Raw genomic sequence first — 14,622 nt, 5'->3', positions numbered from 1 at the left:
TCAGAGGGCCCTGAGCCAGAGCCTAGTGTTCCCCCACCAATAACCCCACTGTAGGTTGAAACACCTAAGCCCTGATAACAAGGCAATGCTCCCCATAAGCAAAGAGCAACATATGGCAATGAGTGTGGTGTAAAAACCTACATAAAATAGAATAGAATAGAAGGACTGTGTGGAAAGAACATGAATTGTCTTGTAAGCCTCGAGGGAAGGAAGTGTGGAGTGTCTAACTGCAGAAATCTTGCTCTGATACCATGAGTAAATGACGGAGGCCCAAGATATAGGATAACTGAAAAAAAATCTTGAACTTACTATTGGTGTGTCGAAATCATCTCTATGTACACACTAGACAAGGACTTGTATGCTGATGCACAGATTGATCCTTATCAAATTATAAGTAATGGTAGTAATTTGTTTTTCAACCTTTTTCCTTCATGCAACAAGTATTTCCTTCAAGGAATAACTTGATGGTTTTTCTTCTCTTACCTTAATGCTGTACATCTATCTTTTTTTTACCTGTACATTGAAGTATTACAGATAGTAACAAATCTCCCTTTGCTCTGACTGACTGCCTGTTCAATTACAAAGGGATAACCAAGAACTTTTACTTGAAACATGATCTGCTCTTAAAAACATATTATTCTTTTACATCTAATCTTATATAAAAGAAAGGAGGAGACCACATCCTTTCCTTGAACATTTCAACTTAAGGATTTGGAGACAGTATCAACAAATTTAAATTACCCAAAGGAGAGAACTCCAATTATTTGTCCATTTCATCTAGACAGAGCTGGTCATGACAGTGGGCAACAGTACTCCTTATCACGGACACGGGATTCACCAAAAACTGTCAGCAAATAAGTGCTTTTTCAACAATACAGCACTGTGATGGGGTGCCACTCACCACTGCGGCACCCCCTGCTAGATGTCCTAGGGATCAGCTCTGCTAGCCAGTGCACCCTCTTCTGGCAGCATTTCACCACCATCACTTCTGCTCCAGGGACCCACATCACTCCCAGGACCACAGCATCCTTTTCATGACACAGCCCTCCAGCTGTGACACACTCTGTGCTCCCCCTTCTAGGGGACAGTATAAAGTCTGCTGTCCAGCCACATCCCCCAGTGGCTTCTGCAGCCAATTGTCTGGCCACTTCCTCAGTGGCAAGGTAGGGGAGGGGCAGAACCTGTGCCCACCCATTACTCTTAGGGTATGTCTACACTACGAAATTAGGTCGAATTTATAGAAGTCGTTTTTTTAGAAATCGATTTTATATATTCGAGTGTGTGTGTCCCCACAGAAAATGCTCTAAGTGCATTAAGTGCATTAACTCGGCGGAGTGCTTCCACAGTACCGAGGCTAGAGTTGACTTCCGGAGCGTTGCACTGTGGGTAGCTATCCAACAGTTCCCGCAGTCTCCACTGCCCATTGGAATTCTGGGTTGAGATCCCAATGCCTGATGGGGCTAAAACATTGTCGCGGGTGGTTCTGGGTGCATATCATCAGGCCCCTGTTCCCTCCCTCCCTCCGTGAAAGCAAGGGCAGACAATCGTTTCGCGCCTTTTTTCCTGAGTTACCTGTGCAGACGCCATACCATGGCAAGCATGGAGCCCGCTCAGCTCACTGTCACTGTATGTCTCCTGGGTGCTGGCAGACGCGGTACTGCATTGCTACACAGCAGCAGCAACCCATTGCCTTGTGGCAGCAGACGGTGCAATAGGACTGGTAGCCGTCATCGTCATGTCCGAGGTGCTCCTGGTCGCCTGTGTGAGGTCGATCAGGAGCCCCTGGGCAGACATGGGCGCAGGGACTAAATTTGGAGTGACTTGATCAAGTCATTCTCTTTAGTCCTGCAGTCAGTCCCATTGAACCATCTTATGGTGAGCAGGCAGGCGATACGGATTGCTAGCAGTCATACTGTACCATCTTCTGCCAGGCAGGCAAGAGATGAGGATGGCTAGCAGTCCTACTGCACCGTCTTCTGCCGAGCAGCCATGAGATGTGGATGGCTTTCAGTCCTTCTGCACCGTCTGCTGCCAGCCAAAGATGTAAAAGATAGATGGAGTGGATCAAAACAAGAAATAGACCAGATTTGTTTTGTATTCATTTGCTTCCCCTCCCCCGTCTAGGGGACTCATTCCTCTAGGTCACACTGCAGTCACTCACAGAGAAGGTGCAGCGAGGTAAATCTAGCCATGTATCAATCAAAGGCCAGACTAACCTCCTTGTTCCAATAAGAACAATAACTTAGGTGCACCATTTCTTACTGGAACCCTCCGTGAAGTCCTGCCTGAAACACTCCTTGATGTAAAGCCACCCCCTTTGTTGATTTTAGCTCCCTGAAGCCAACCCTGTAAGCCGTGTCGTCAGTCGCTCCTCCCTCCGTCAGATCAACGGCAGACAATCGTTCCGCGCCTTTTTTCTGTGCGGACGCCATACCAAGGCAAGCATGGAGGCCGCTCAGCTCACTTTGGCAATTAGGAGCACATTAAACACCACACAGATTATCCAGCAGTATATGCAGCACCAGAACCTGGCAGAGCGATACTGGGCGAGGAGGCGACATCAGCACGGTCACGTGAGTGATCAGGACATGGACACAGATTTCTCTGAAAGCATGGGCCCTGCCAACGCATGTATCATGGTGCTAATGGGGCAGGTTCATGCTGTGGAACGCCGATTCTGGGCTCGGGAAACAAGCACAGACTGGTGGGACCGCATAGTGTTGCGGGTCTGGGATGATTCCCAGTGGCTGCGAAACTTTCGCATGCGTAAGTGCACTTTCATGGAACTTTGTGACTTGCTTTCCCCTGTCCTGAAGCGCATGAATACCAACATGAGAGCAGCCCTCACAGTTGAGAAGCGAGTGGCGATAGCCCTGTGAAAGCTTGCAAAGCCAGACAGCTACCGGTCAGTTGGGAATCAATTTGGAGTGGGCAAATCTACTGTGGGGGCTGCTGTGATGCAAGTAGCCCACGCAATCAAAGATCTGCTGATATCAAGGGTAGTGACCCTGGGAAATGTGCAGGTCATAGTGGATGGCTTTGCTGCAATGGGATTCCCTAACTGTGGTGGGGGCCATAGATGGAACCCATATCCCTATCTTGGCACCGGAGCACCAAGCCGGCGAGTACATAAACCGCAAGGGGTACTTTTCAATAGTGCTGCAAGCTCTGGTGGATCACAAGGGACGTTTCACCAACATCAACGTGGGATGGCCGGGAAAGGTACATGACGCTCGCATCTTCAGGAACTCTGGTCTGTTTCAAAAGCTGCAGGAAGGGACTTTATTCCCAGACCAGAAAATAACTGTTGGGGATGTTGAAATGCCAACAGTTATCCTTGGGGACCCAGCCTACCCCTTAATGCCATGGCTCATGAAGCCGTACACAGGCAGCCTGGACAGTAGTCAGGAGCTGTTCAACTACAGGCTGAGCAAGTGCAGAATGGTGGTAGAATGTGCATTTGGACATTTAAAGGCGCGCTGGCGCAGTTTACTGACTCACTTAGACCTCAGCGAAACCAATATTCCCACTGTTATTACTGCTTGCTGTGCGCTCCACAATATCTGTGAGAGTAAGGGGGAAGACGTTTATGGCGGGGTGGGAGGTTGAGGCAAATCGCCTGGCTGCTGGTTACATGCAGCCAGACACCAGGGCAGTTAGAAGAGCACAGGAGGGCGCGGTACGCATCAGAGAAGCTTTGAAAACCAGTTTCATGACTGACTAGGCTACAGTGTGAAAGTTCTGTTTGTTTCTCCTTGATGAAGCCCCCCGCCCCTTGGTTCATTCTACTTCCCTGTAAGTTAACCACCCTCCCCTCCATCACTGCTTGCTTCACATTCATGCATTCTTTATTCATTCATCACACAAATAGGGGGATGACTACCAAGGTAGCCCAGGAGGGGTGGTGGAGGAGGGAAGGAAAATGCCACACAGCACTTTAAAAGTTTACAACTTTAAAATTTATTGAATGCCAGCCTTCTTTTTTTTGGGCAATCCTCTGTGGTGGAGTGGCTGGTTGGCCGGAGGCCCCCCCACCGTGTTCTTGGGCGTCTGGGTGTGGAGGCTATGGAACCTGGGGAGGAGGGCGGTTGGTTACACAGGGGCTGTAGTGGCAGTTTGTGCTCCAGCTGCCTTTGCTGCAACTCAACCATACACTGGAGCATACTGGTTTGATCCTCCAGCAGCCTCAGCATTGAATCCTGCCTCTTCTCATCACGCTGCCGCCACATTTGAGCTTCAGCCCTGTCTTCAGCCCGCCACTTCTCCTCCTGGTCATTTTGTGCTTTCCTGCACTCTGACATTATTTGCCTCCACGCATTCGTCTGTGCTCTGTCAGTGTGGGAGGACAGCATGAGCTCAGAGAACATTTCATCACAAGTGTGTTTTTTTTTCTTTCTAATCTTCACTAGCCTCTGGGAAGGAGAAGATCCTGTGATCATTGAAACACATGCAGCTGGTGGAGAAAAAAAAACAAAGGGACAGCGGTATTTAAAAAGACATTTTATAAAACACTGGCTACACTCTTTCAGGGTAAACCTTGCTGTTAACATTACAAACATAGCACACGTGCTTTCATTACAAGGTCGCATTTTGCCTCCCCCCACCGCGTGGCTACCCCCTCAACCCTCCCTGTGGCTTACAGCGGGGAACATTTCTGTTTAGCCACAGGCAAACAGCCCAGCAGGAATGGGCTCCTCTGAGTGTCCCCTGAAGAAAAGCACCCCATTTCAACCAGGTGACCATGGATTATATCTCACTCTCCTGAGGATAACACAGAGATAAAGAACGAATGTTGTTTGAACGCCAGCAAACATACACTACAATGCTTTGTTGTACAATGATTCCTGAGTACGTGTTACTGGCCTGGAGTGGTAAAGTGTCCTACCATGGAGGACGCAATAAGGCTGCCCTCCCCTGAAACCTTTTGCAAAGGCTTTGGGAGTACATCCAGGAGAGCCGCGAATGCCAGGGCAAATTAATCCTTTCACATGCTTGCTTTTAAACCATGTACAGTATTTTAAAAGGTACACTCACCGGAGGTTCCTTCTCCGCCTGCTGGGTCCAGGAGGCAGCCTTGGGTGGGTTTGGGGGGTACTGGCTCCAGGTCCAGGGTGAGAAACAGTTCCTGGCTGTCGGGAAAACCGGTTTCTCTGCTTGCTTGCTGTGAGCTATCTTCTTCGTCCCCAAAACCTGCTTCCGTGTTGCCTCCATCTCCATTGAAGGAGTCAAACAACACGGCTGGGGTAGTGGTGTCTGAACCCCCTAAAATGGCATGCAGCTCATCATAGAAGTGGCATGTTTGGGGCTCTGACCCGGAGCGGCCGTTCGCCTCTCTGGTAGGCTTGCCTCAGCTCCTTAAGTTTCACGCGGCACTGCTTCGGGTCCCTGTTATGGCCTCTGTCCTTCATGCCCTGGGAGATTTTGACAAAGGTTTTGGCATTTCGAAAACTGGAACAGAGTTCTGATAGCACGGATTCCTCTCCCCATACAGCGATCAGATCCCGTACCTTCCGTTCAGTCCATGCTGGAGCTCTTTTGCGATTCTGGGACTCCATCATGGTCACCTCTGCTGATGAGCTCTGCATGGTTACCTGCAGCTTGCCACGCTGGCCAAACAGGAAATGAGATTCAAAAGTTCGCGGTTCTTTTCCTGTCTACCTGGCCAGTGCATCTGAGTTGAGAGTGCTGTCCAGAGCGGTCACAATGGAGCACTCTGGGATAGCTCCTGGAGGCCAATACCGTCAAATTGTGTCCACAGTAACCCAAATTCGACCGGCAAGGCCGATTTAAGCGCTAATCCACTTGTCAGGGGCGGAGTAAGGAAATTGATTTTAAGAGCCCTTTAAGTCGAAATAAAGGGCTTCATCGTGTGGACAGGTGCAGGTTTACATCGATTTAACACTGCTAAATTCAACCTAAAGTCCTAGTGTAGACCAGGGCAAAGTCCCCAGCCTAGGGACCCTGTAGATGGCAGCCATGTGCTACATCCCCTCCAACCTCTCAGTACCTTTCCCTGGGCCACTTCCCCACAGCCCCCTGCATCTTCTTTTCCCTGGCCTCAGCCTGCAGATCCCTGCAGCCCACCAGGAACTGCCTTTAGGTCTCTGCCTGCAGCACTGCTCTGTTTGGGGTACTTATTACCATCAGCCTGCAAGGCAGCCAGTCCTCTTCAAGCTCCAGGGAATGACTGAAATCACTCTGCTCTGCAGCCCTTCTTATATGGGCCAGCCCAGTCCTGATTGGCTGCTCCTCGCAGCCCCTCTTTAATTGGCTGCCTCCTGCACAGACTCCTTAGGGCTCTACTAACCCTTTATGGGCCAGTGAGGGGAAGATGCCCCATCACAATCACAACCAGCAAATGGTCATTTTTATCAGGAACTCTGTCAAATTAATGCAGTTTATACAGTGAGAAGTGTTTTGATCACTACATGAATGCTGATTAGCAAAATGGGGACAGCTCTCCTTGTTTGTGTCATGACAGTTGAGCATTGATAGTGATGCAGTATCTGCAGCTGTATGTGGGATGCTGATCAGCTAATTATATGGTAGTTATATGAATTTAACACACTTGAAAACTGGGGCATATGTATAATTGTTCTTTTTATTATGTTCTGTGCAAAACAGAAAAGGAGCTATAGAGTCTCCTGTGACTAAACAAAAGAACTTCAATTAACATTTATCATATCCCTGCCACGATATTATTAACTGCTAAAAGAAATGGCTCACAGCCACTAGTGAATCTACGAGATGGTACTGGCAAGTTAGGGTTTTCTGACTACTGTACTCTGGACTCCCCTTCAGCCTTCATCCATTCCTCATTTTTCCTCCTTCAGATGATATTAAAAAGAGCACAATACTGAAGTTTTGCTCACTGTATAATATGACACATTTGTTTTAACTTTCAACCATTCTTTCTCTCCACTACCTCTGTCTTTTATCTCAGTACTGTTTGTCATATACAGATTGTGATCTCTTTAGCTCAGAGACTGTCCTTTTTAGATTCTATAAATTTTAAATGACGTAGATGGTACTATGTAACTGGCCCACCTCCCACTCCGCTTTTCATGCTCTGCCCTGCAGTGGAGCCTGGTCTACTTCCTCATAAGAGCGGGATTTAGAGCAGCCCAAACTGAGCTGCAGGATACTGCATACACGACTGAAAACTGGGGTACTTTGATCTCCAAGCAAGCATAGTCATTTACCACACAGCTTAACCAAGGAGCCAATGGGGTTAAAGTATGCACAGCTGAACTTAAGGTGGCTGGTACAGCAGAGGACTTAGTCTGGTAAACTGCTACAGCTGTCCAAAAACTTTTGGAACTGCTAGACATACAATGAGACTAAATGCCATGTATGAGACAAAACAACAGGAGAATAAAGTTTACCCACTATTCAGCCCAGGCCCATGATTGGGGCATTGCGTGTAAGGATGTGAGTACTACTTCTTTATATCTATAGCAGGAAGCCAGGCAGGAATCCTAAGATTGGAGAAAATTCTAGCCAAAAGCTCTAAATTGAAGCAGAGAGAGACAGAAGCATTAGGGATAATACTGGTCTTGTTCAGTGCTGGAAGAAATTGACTCTTTCTGTGATTCTTTAACATTGTCACATGACATGGTGTCAGAGGTTGACTCATTTTGACCCAGCATAAATAAGAGGAAAATGCCAATATTCAGCTCCTCATAAGATTTTCAATTTGATCACCTCCACGGAAGGGACTGAGTAGAATGAGCACGTCACCAGATTCCAAAATGCAACAAAGTTTAATATAGAGAGTATTGACGTACAGGTCAGCTAATTAATTTATGTAACAGGTAGTGATGCTGAGCACTTTTTATTAATCAATTGTGCTTGCTGAGGAATGAGATAAAAATAACAGTGACATTAGTCTTAAAAATCTGATAAGCATTTCATTCCAAAAGCAAAAAGGTAACAAATGAACATATATGCTTTTACCAAAAAGTGCAGAGGCCTTGCCTTTATAAGGGTCCCATATAAAAATAAAAAGCATTGTGAGGTCATCTAAACTTGGGTTTTAAACAAGGAACTTTCAGAAAAATTATGTTTAAGGCCAGATGCTCAGCTGGTATAAATCCATGTAGATCCATTTGTTTAAATGAAGCTACATCAATTTAAACCAGCTGAGAATTTGACCCTGAATATCTGAGGTAATTCAGGAATAGGCAGTGCAACTGGCATGGCATTATGAGTAAAAATGCAAGTTATCTAACAAGGAAGTAATGAAAGGATGAAGCAAGAAGTAGCAAAGAGGACATGCCCATAGAGGAAAAAAGAAGAGCAATAAAAATGAAGCTTCTTAACAGAATGAGTTTCTGGGGCATAAACGAGGAGAATACAGTATACATGAAGTATGCCCACCTACTGAAAGCATTTGCAGGAAATTTACAGGAAAGAAAGAAAGTGGGAAAGGAGGGTGGGTTGTGGAGTGGACATGAGCAACACATCTCAAAGAACACCAGTTATGGAAAAAGGTAACTGTCTTTTTTGTAACGCATGCACACAACAAAATCTTATTGCACTCACAGTAACATTCTTACTGTGGTCAAATTTATGATAGGCGGTGGCGGCGGCAGTTGCTCTGGGCAACCCGAATCAGTGCTAGATGTGAAGCATTGCAAGGCTGCAACCACGTGAAGTTAGTTCAATCTTTACTCAAGAAAGGTCACAAAAGCGTGCATGTTCTTTCAATGGTGACCTTCAAAAACAATTCAAGTTTTTGAAAAAAGACTCTTCCGTAGCTGACAACAGTCAGGTTATATGTCAAACATGTGGAGCATATTTTTCAATTGCTTATGGCAGCTGTAGTGACATTAGTCAGCATCTTCAAACAAAAAAAACCAAAAGGACACTGAACGAAATATGTGTGCAACTCAACTCCAAGTGTTTCAGAATGTTTTGTTAAGCGAAACATAGAAGCTGATGGATACATGCAATTGAGGGACTGCTTACCATTCTGAGCGCCATGGACACAGCTTCAGATCTAGTGATCGTACCTCACAATTGATTTAAAAAAAAAACAAAAAAAACTTTGCAAAAAGAAAAGGAGTACTTGTGGCACCTTAGAGACTAACCAATTTATTTGAGCAGAATTGGTTAGTCTCTAAGGTGCCACAAGTACTCCTTTTCTTTTTGCGAATACAGACTAACACGGCTGTTACTCTGAAAAAAAAACTTTACCAACCCAAGTTTTCATCTATGCACACCAAATCTGAGGCAATAATTTGAATGTATCCACTCCATTATCAACAGAACTGCAGTGTGATTAAAGAAGTGCTCATTTATCACACTTAGCATGGATGCATCAAACAAAAAGGACCAAAAGCTATTTCCTGTTCTTGTGTGCTATTTTCTTCCAATCAGTGGAGTAAACACAAATTATTGAGTTTTCTTCTCTACCTTACAAAACTTCTACATCAATTGATTGAGAAAAAATTGAGTGAAAAGCTTGCTGGGCTTTGTGCAGACAATGCCTGTACAAATTTTGGTGGTGCTAAACATGCTGGAAAAAACAACATAGGACGAAAACTGCAAGTCAAATGAGGGAAAGATCCTTGGTATTGGTTGCGGTGCTCACATTATTTGTAACTGTCTGCAAACAGCAGCTCATTGTCTTCCAATTGACTTGGAGTCCTTTGTCGTGAAAGTTTATAAATACTTTCACATTTACACTGTTCATGTCAAAGAACTGAAAGACTTCTGCTGATTTGTCAACCTTGAGTATTTTAAATTACTAGAGCACAGCAGCACACGATTCCTTTCTCTTGGACCAGCGCTAGACAGAATTTTGTCGATTTTTGATGGGCTCACAGCATATTTTCTCTCTCAAAACAAATGCCCAACACTGTTGAAGAAAGTCTTCAATGGCCCTTGCACAAAACTGTGGCTTGTTTTTGCTAGTAAGCAAACAGCCATCTTTCAGAAGACAGTAGAGGCAAAAGAGAAAAACAACTAATCGGTGACAGAAGTTGCATTGCATATTCATACCCTTCAAGATACTTTAGTGAAGAGGCTCAGAGAAAGATTTGTCACATCACACACAAAGATCCTGTTGCAGTCTTTGGTTGAGGGTGGGGAAATTAAGGAAAAGGAATTTTACAATGCAGTGCAGAAATTTTAGTCAACATCTCTGAAGTACTTGGAGCACTGGAAACCTGCCTTTGAGTGCACAAAAAAGCTTGAGTGTGCCCTATTGAGAAGCATGCCAGTGTGGGATAATATACAAAGCAGATTTGCCACTTGCCACACAAAAATTCCCACACTAAGTTTGATTGACGAGAACCATCTTTTTGATGAGTGGGCAAATGCAAAACCAATAATGTCCCGTTACATGTATGACTGGAACACTCAGAAAGCACCCGTTTCTGAAAGGTGGTGGAATGTTTTTCAAGAGATGGACAATAAGGCAGTAGAATACTCCAATCTGGCAAAGGCAGCTGAGTTTGTTTTGTGTTTGCCAGGCACCACAGCCCCTGTTGAACATTTTAGAGTAACAGCCGTGTTAGCCTGTATTCGCAAAAAGAAAAGAAGTACTTGTGGCACCTTAGAGACTAACCGATTTATTTGAGCATAAGCTTTCGTGAGCTACAAATGCGCAAATAAATTGGTTAGTCTCTAAGGTGCCACAAGTACTCCTTTTCTTCCTGTTGAACATGTCCTTTCAGTAATGGTCAGTGTTTCTACTTTGAAGGCTATTTTGTTTGTGTGAGTGAATTTTGACCTGGACTGTACTGCGTTCTATGACAAGCTGCTGAAAGACAAGCAGCACCTTCAAAAAATTGCTTCAAGTGACAAATACAGTCCACAAGAAGCATCGCACTGTGGAGGACAGAAAGATGGACAGGGCAGGCATTTCTAAAGAGCAGTAACCACTTACTTGTGAGTATATACTTATTTTTTAATTATTAATGTTATAATAAACACAATATTTCTTTTTAACAGGGGCTCAGTCAATTTGAACATTTGTACTGCACAGTTCTGATTGATTGCCGTTGAACTTGCTTGAATTCGAGTAATTTTACCAGGTGTTCCGTATTCAGCATAGGGAAATAAGGTAACCCTAATTAATATCTGGAATGTTATTGTGTATGGTTAGTGCAGATGTCTCTGTACTCTGAAAAATCAGAGTGAAACTAGATAAGAAAAGGGGAGAAAGGTGTATTAGTTTTCTAGATTTCATAAACTACTGGAATATACATATAACCAGAATTGGGTTCATACTTTGGAACAGACTGAAATTGCCACAAGCCAGTTCTCCATATTTGATAATGTATGAACATCTCTGATTTTGCTGATTTATCTATTTTCAATAAACTGAGCCAAATTATCTGATGTCTTTTTACACTGACAATCTAAACCAAACCACTAACAAGATATTGCTTTGGTCACCTCCCATTCAATATCACAACCTGCGTCACAAATCATTCAAAGGAAAAATAAGCTAGATTCTACAAGGGAGAGAGTGGAAGTTTCTCTGGATGACATTTTATTTTATGTAAAGTTAGAGGAAGAACTTTAGATAGGGTTAAAACAAGTCCTGAAGGCTGCTGGTCTAAAAATAAATAGAGAAAAAGACAGGCTAAGACAAACCCACCTACAGTCCTTAGAGCATGATTGATTAAGAGGGGGTGAAGCAGAAAGAGAAAACTGCTTCAGGAATAATAGTGTTTTCATTATCCTGTCTTTCCACGTTGTTATGTGGCCTCATAATTGTAATATTTGAGCATCTTCTCTGAGTTAAAAGTTGGTAATGCTATCGCTCACTTGCTTTTCCTTCTCTGCAGGCTTAGAGGTTTTTTTAAATTAATCTTTAAGCTAGAGGGTACTATTATGGAAATGCTTGGGCAGAGATAGATTTTGCATTCAGCTCTGAATGTAACAAGGTTAGTGGTCATTCTTATTTCTTCTGACAGGTGAGTTCAATATTAATGGTCCAGTTCCTGTGAAAGTTTCCCATTTATTCTGATAAAAATCCTTATTCAGTGCTAGAAGGGACTCTCTTTAGAATTTGTTACCGTTGCTGCATATTGCCACTAGCCCCACATTTTGTGGAATCATCCTAATTTTTACCTGGGTGATTCCATGCTACTATTTCAAAAATGATTTGGGCACACTCAGTGTAATTTTCCCACCACGCTGCCACAATCTGTTGTGCTGCCATTTTTGACTACATTGCATTATTCCCTTTTTGCCATTATGATGTACTGCTGTTTTCTACAACACTGTGTTGTAGTGACACTTTCATGATGTTTCAAGAAAGCCCCAAATCAACCAAAACAAAGTAAAATTGTATAATGAAGGTTGAACACACTCTAAATTACATATAACCTGGCCTAGCAATAAACATATCAGGGTGCTTCAGACTGGCTATAAAAGCATTACAAGGAACAGTTCTGCAGCATAAATGCCTACACGGATACAACCCCTCAGAAAAACTACTGCTACGAATAATAATCCAACCCATTATATGAAAGGAGGCCCATCTTAACAAATTATTACATTGTTGGGAAAAAAACATCAGTAGAAACCCAACATTTACAGTTCTTTAAATAATTCATTGTGTACAGGAAGTTCAGAAATAAAGGCTGCAGAAAAGAACTTGGCCAATTTCCCCACCTAATCAACATATAGAAAGAATCATAAATTCTAGCAAGTCAAGTGTAAAAGCATAATTAGGCAGGCGAAAAAAGAATTCAAAGATCAACTAGCAAAAGACACAAAAAAGCTAACAGCAAATTTTTTTAAGCACATCAGATGCAGGAAACTTGCCAAAGTGGGGCCACTGGATGATCAAGGTGCTAACAGAGCATTAAAGGAAGACAGGGATGTTGTGGAGAAGCTAAATGAATTATTTGCATTCATTGCAGAGGCTGTGAGGGAGAGTCCCACACCTGAGCCATTCTTTTTAGGTGACAAATCTGAGGAACTGACCCAGATTGAGGTGTCAATAGGGGAGGTTTGGAAAAAAATTGATAAACTAAATAATAGTAAGTCATCAGGACCAGATGGTGTTCATCCAAGAGTTCTAAAGGAATTCAAATACAAAATTGAAGAACTACTACTGTGGTATGTAACCTATAGCTTAAATCAGCCTCCGATGACTGGCAGATAGCCAGTGTGGTGCTGTTGTTTTTTTTTTAAAGGCTCCAAAAGCAATCCTAGCAGCTACAGGCTGGTAAGGCTAACTTCAGTAACAGGCAAATTGGTTTAAACTATAGTGAAGAACAGAATTATCAGTCATATCTATGATCACAATACGTTGGGGAAGAGTCAACATGGCTTTTGTAAAGGGAAATCATGCCTCACCAATCTCTTAGAATTCTTTGAGGGGCTCAACAAACATGGGACAAGGGTGATCCAGTGGATATAGTGTATTCAAACTTTCAGAAAGCCTTTGAAAAGGTCCCTCACTAAAGACTCTTAAGCAAAATAAGCAGTCATGGGATAAGAGGGAAGATCTTCTCCCAGATCAGTAACTGGTTAAAAGACAGGAAACAACCCTTTGGAATAAACTGTTGGTCTTCGCAGCAGACAGAACAGAGAGTAAATAGCTGAGTCCTCCAAGGATCTGTACTGGGAACAGTACTATTCAATATATTGATAAATGATCTGGAGAGGGATACACAGTGAGGTGGCACAGTTTGCAGATGATACTAAACTACTCAAGATAATTAAGTCCCAAGAGTTACAAAGGGATCTCACAAAACTGGGTGACTGGGCAACAAACTGGCAGATTGCATTTATCAACAGTGAATTTCAACTAATACACATTGGAAAACATAATCTTAACAATACACCCAAAAAGATGGGATCTAAATTAGCTGTTATCATTCAAAAAAGAGATCTTGGAGTCATGGTGAATAGTTCTCTGAAAACATCTGCTCAATGTGCAGTGGCTAACAGAATGCTAGGAACCATTAGGAAGGGGATAGATAACAAAACAGGAAATATCATGCCACTTGTGCCAATTGCCGGCACTACTTTGATGGGTCTCGCACTCTCTCTTCTTGGGGAGGGTTCAGGGCACCGTTTCTCGCCCCTGAACTAGGGTATTAACTGCCCAATGAGTGTCCTAGAGGAAGGGAGTGGAGAGGGAGGGACCCTCCCATAGATTCCCATAATTTTGCCTTCTAGATAGATAGGTTGTAGCCATTCTTTTACATCAGATGAATCGGTATCCAGATAACCCAGATCTGACATCTTAATGTTTTCAGATACAAGCAAATTGCACAGCTCTACATTGAAATTTTGCCATGGAACTGGCCTAGCACCATGCCCCCTTGCACAGGCGCATGGAGACTGCAGTTGGGGCAATATCAGAAGCTGCTGGGGGTTGTTCCCTGGTGCGATCCCGGGGGGGGAGGAGGGTTGTGCCCAAAGGGCAGTAAGACCTGGCAGCCCCCTTGTCCCCTGCTAGGCTCAGCTCACCCTACACTTGACCATCCTGGTTCATTCTGGTCTTTGAGGCCTGCTCCCTGCCCTGCCCTGCCCCTCCCCGCAGTTGCAACGCGACCTCCTCACCCCACTTGGCCTCAGACAGTTTAAACAGGCTACGTTTTCCGTTGGGATTGGACCGGAACGTTCGTTCCGTTCGGAGGGGACCCG

This window comes from Natator depressus, chromosome 2 (assembly GCF_965152275.1).
Source record: "Natator depressus isolate rNatDep1 chromosome 2, rNatDep2.hap1, whole genome shotgun sequence".
Taxonomy (NCBI): Eukaryota; Metazoa; Chordata; order Testudines; family Cheloniidae; genus Natator; species Natator depressus.
Note: the sequence above shows the minus strand (reverse complement) of the source record.